The sequence below is a fragment of the Palaemon carinicauda genome, chromosome 25, assembly GCF_036898095.1.
Source record: "Palaemon carinicauda isolate YSFRI2023 chromosome 25, ASM3689809v2, whole genome shotgun sequence".
NCBI lineage: Eukaryota > Metazoa > Arthropoda > Malacostraca > Decapoda > Palaemonidae > Palaemon > Palaemon carinicauda.
The window spans coordinates 85,295,595-85,300,594 of NC_090749.1; the positions used below are offsets into that span (position 1 = coordinate 85,295,595).

The window sequence follows — 5,000 nt, forward strand, 5'->3', positions numbered from 1 at the left end:
TCTCTCTCTCTCTCTCTCTCTCTTAACCTTGTATGTCTACTTGGTCTCTCTCTCCTTCCATAAATCTCTTTCACTCTCTCTGTATCTCCTTCTTAACCTTGTATACCTAGTCAGTCTCTCTCTCTCTCTCTCTCTCTCTCTCTCTCTCTCTTAACCTTGTTTGACTACTCAGTCTCTCTCTCTCTCTCCCTCTCTCTCTCTCTCCTTGTATGACTACTTGGTCTCTCTCTCTCTCTCTCTCTTAACCTTGTTTGACTACTCAGTCTCTCTCTCTCTCTCTCTCCTTGTATGACTACTTGGTCTCTCTCTCTATTTCTTAACCTAGTATGACTACTTGATCCCTCTCTCTCTCTCTCCTTTTTAACCTTGTATGACTACTCAGTCTCTCTCTCTCTCTCTCCTACTTAACCTTGTATGACTACTTGGTCTCTCTCTCTCTCTCTCTCTCTCTAACCTTATATGACTACTCGGTCTCTCTCTCTCTTAACCTTGTATGTCTAATTGGTCTCTCTCTCTTTCCATATATCTCTCTCACTCTCTCTGTATCTCCTTCTTAACCTTGTATACCTAGTCAGTCTCTCTCTCTCTCTCTCTCTCTCTCTCTCTCTCTCTCTCTCTCTCTCTCTCTCTCTCTCTTTTCTTCTTCTTCTTAACCTTGTATGACTACTCAGTCTCTCTCTCTCTCTCTCCTTGTATGACTACTTGGTCTCTCTCTCTCTCCTTGTATGACTACTTGGTCTCTCTCTCTCTCTCTCTCTCTCTCTCTCTCTCTCTCTCTCTCCCTTCTTAAGCACTGTAAATAAAGTCTAACCTCAACAATATATAAAATACATTACTATTTCACATTCTTGTAATTGATAAGGTTTTTTGTCTAATTTCAAGATCATGTTTAAAAAATGTTGGAGTTCAAATTTAAAGCAATATTATTGGTTGAGTTAACAAGACACGATTAAATTATATATCTGTTAACCATATTGTTGCACTGAATTACTGCCTTTTCTTCGTTCCACGTTTCTTTCATTTGCAATTCTACCAATTTCCCAGGTTGGCACACACACACACACACACACACACAAACACACACACACACACATATATATATATATATATATATATATATATATATATATATATATATATATATATATGTGTGTGTGTGTGTGTGTGTGTGTGTGTGTGTGTGTGTATGTATGAATATATATATGTATCACATCAAATATCCAAACCCTAAGTAAGTTATTATCATTCAGTTGCCAAAATGACTTACGAAAGCATTTTAAGTCCCAGAAAAGAAGAAGACGAAGTAAGAAAAACAGAGGAGGAGGAGGAATTCCCGAAGGAGGGACAGCTCTTGACCCATAACTCACAAATGCAAAAGTGTCGTCCTTGACCTTCCAGAGGCCCTCTGGAGAAGCTAATCCATTCCATCAGCGATCGGCTGCACCCTCCTATTCGAGACCTGCATGATGACTAGCGATGACGGCTGCACGTGTTACACAGAGAGAGTTTCCTACTCTTCATTTCAGTTGCCACTTCGTCTTTTGTTTTGTTTGGTATCAGAATTTGCGCAGTTTTGAAGTTTTCTCTCGTTGTGTTGGGGGTCTTATAGGAAATGAGATACACAGACGGTTTGATTCATTATTTGTTATTCCTCTCTACGATATGTGTCTTTCAAGAAGTCTTTTCATCGATGGCTATTCATTTAAACCTTTATTACCTGAGTGTCAGGTAAGAAATAATTAACACAATTAATATCATTGTTTTTTTTCACTTTTCTTTTTAAGAACATTAAGCCCAAACTAACTATGTAATTAGTAGATTTGAATGTTTTTTTTGTCAAAAAGATTGAGGAATAATAAGTAGGGTTGCCAGACGTCCCGAATTTGATTCTTTTGTTTCGTCATCATGAAGAATATATAAAAATAAATAGAAAAAAAATTAATATTAAGATCCTTACATCATGATACAACGTAATAGGGTGATTTTTTCTTGAAGTTACGATGATGAAAATATAAATTGAATAACCAAAACATCTTACTAAAGGTTTACTTTGTTTACTTGAAGCAGCCAATCGCGTTTGCAACTTGTTAAATTAGTTGGCACCAGATGATTGCTGACTATTGAGTGGTAGGTTGGCCAGGGACCCAGCCACCCGTTGAGATACTACCGCTAGAGAGGTATGAGGCCCTTTTACTGGCCAATGAGTGCTATATTGGATCCTTCTCTCTGGTTACGGTTCATTTTCCTTTTGCCTACACATACACCGAATAGTCTGGCCTTTTCTTTGCAGTTTCTCCTCTGTCCTCATACATCTTACAACACTGACATTCCCAAACAATTCTTTTTTCACCCAAGAGGTTAACTACTGCACTGTAATTGTTCAGTGGCCACTTTCCTTAGGTAGAAGAGACTCTTTAGCTATGGTAAGCAGCTCTTCTAGGAGAAGGTCACTCCGAAATCAAACCATTGTTCTCTAATCTTGGGTAGTCACATAATCTCTGTACCATGGGCTTCCAGTATCTTGGATTATAGTTCTCTTGCTTGAGGGTAAACTCAGGCACACTATTCTATCTTATTTCTCTTCTTGTTTCGTTAAAGTTTTCATAGATTATATAGGAATTATTTATTTTAATGTTGTTACTGTTCTTAAAGATCTTTCCTTATTTCCTTTCCTCACAGGGCTATTTTCCCTGTTGGGGCCCCTGGGCTTATAGCATCCTGTTTTTCCAACTAGGGTTGTAGCTTAGCAAGTAATAATAAAACACACTGTGACATTTCATTTGAACACTCCATACCAGTGTCATTTCTGCTTTCTACAGCCTACTTTTTTGCATCCAGCCCAAGATGTCAAAACGTAAATGTAAATTTCGTCATGATTATTCCAGCGAGTGGACATTTATCGAACAAGGAAGGAATTGCTTTGAAGCAACCTGTGGTTTATTATTATTATTATTATTATTATTATTATTATTATTATTATTATTATTATTATTATTATCTGATGCTTTTGACTTTACACTCATTCGTATAACGTACCTCATTCTCATAATGCATTGCACAACTCAAACATGGTTCAAATGCTTGCCTTAATTTGGCGCTGTTATTCATTTTGCTTTAGCTTCATCAAATCAAGCTTTGGTCTGGTGTTTCTTGTTAAAAATTCTTGTTAGATAATGTTCTGTATCTTGCCTGCATTGGATACGGGTATCAAGGGGTGTAGCCTAACACTTGCACTGATAAGGAAGTTGCGTCCTTATTACGTGGCTCAAGTACATCTTTCCTAACTGGCATTTTGACTACCACTTTTGACTCTGAACGCCACACCACACAATACCATTTCATTTCGACTACTCGGCTAAATAAAGTGATTTGTCTCATTGTCTCTTGAGACAAAGACCTTGACCGTTTTCTTGAGGTGAAAAAAGGCGCTGGGGATAGGCATGATGGTTAGAGCTTGGAGATTTACCTCTATACCTCATCAAGTCGTTCATCTTTAGTATCCTTTCTTCATATCTCATTGAGTGACTCATCAAAATTTCTGGTTTTGAGCACTCACTTAGCTCTAATCTTATTTTCATGATTTTGGTGGGTAAACACATTGTTTCTAATTTTCCACCACTATAAGTATCATATTAATTCAAAATCTCTTTTAACATATGTATTATTTCATTAATGAATATTTCTCATGGAGCTATAGACAGTATGCTATATCCTATACAAAGGCTAAAATGTTATAAGTTTTTTATAGCCAACTAATTCCTCAGTTTATAAAACAGATTGAAAACAGAGATTCCATTGTGATACCAATTGTAGTCATGCAAGATCCACGCTGCGATCAGCAAAGCATCACCAACATCTCGTCGCTCGAGTCTCCTCCAGAGGAGATTTTATTCAAAGTTTCTCTGAGTGCAGAGCAAACAGCCATCCTCCTCCTCCTCCTCTTCTTCCTCCTCGTCCTTTCAGTTGATTTGTATTATAATGTCCCCAATATTCTCTCTCTCTCTCTCTCTCTCTCTCTCTCTCTCTCTCTCTCTCTCTCTCTCTCTCTCTCTCTCTCTCTCTCTCAATTTTTCGTTCCTTAAACTATCAATGTACGTATGTTTCATTATCATCATCATCATCATCATCATCATAATAATGATTATTGATTTCTAAAGTATATTAAGATTGACATTTTATTTCATATATATCTGTTCTTAACATTTACGCTGAATAGCCAAGTCTTTGAACTTATCATTCACACAAGAAGAATAATTCACCATGAAAACTTTAATGTTCATATATGTTACAATTATGTGCGCATGTTTATATTCATATATATATATATATATATATATATACATATATATATATATATATATATATATATATATATATATATATATATATATATATATATATATATATGTATATATATACATATATATATACAGTATATATATAATATATGAGAGCCTTATTGCCTTATTCTATGTTTGGGTTCCCCAAGGTCGCTCAGTGTGAGGCACCTCATATATACACCAGAGGGGTGTTAATGCATCTTCCGGTGTATTTTGCATCTTCCAGTCTTAGATGGTCTTGGATGTTTATCAAGCTTATTCTTGAATGCATCTACGCTCACTCCTGATATGTTTCTTAGATGAGCTGGCAGCCCATTATACAGTCGCTGCATTATCGAGAGAGAGAGAGAGAGAGAGAGAGAGAGAGAGAGAGAGAGAGAGAGAGAGAGAGAGGAGAGAGAGAGAATGCAGCACTAAGTAGGAACGAAATGTCACTTGCAAATTCATACTACGTATTGAGCCAAGGTGCCCCCTGGAGGTGGGGAAGGGAGTGGCTGTTGTTTAGGGGTTGTTGCTGGGGAAATCGGGGACATCCAAATAGCGTATATAGGCAAAGTATGGCCTCTCCTCTCCCCTGCAGTCCTGAGTCAAAATCTGACCTCGCTATTAAATTTTGAAATTATTATGATACAAATTTTTGAAAAAGTCATTTATTCCTGA

At 36.9% G+C, this 5,000-nt stretch overlaps 1 protein-coding gene across 1 annotated transcript in view; it reads left to right on the plus strand.

Moving 5' to 3' along the window:
- The window catches only part of LOC137618681 (pro-epidermal growth factor-like), an 835,493-nt gene that overhangs the window by 657,536 nt on the left and 172,957 nt on the right, over positions 1–5,000 (plus strand). The gene's annotated exons all lie outside the window — the stretch shown is intronic.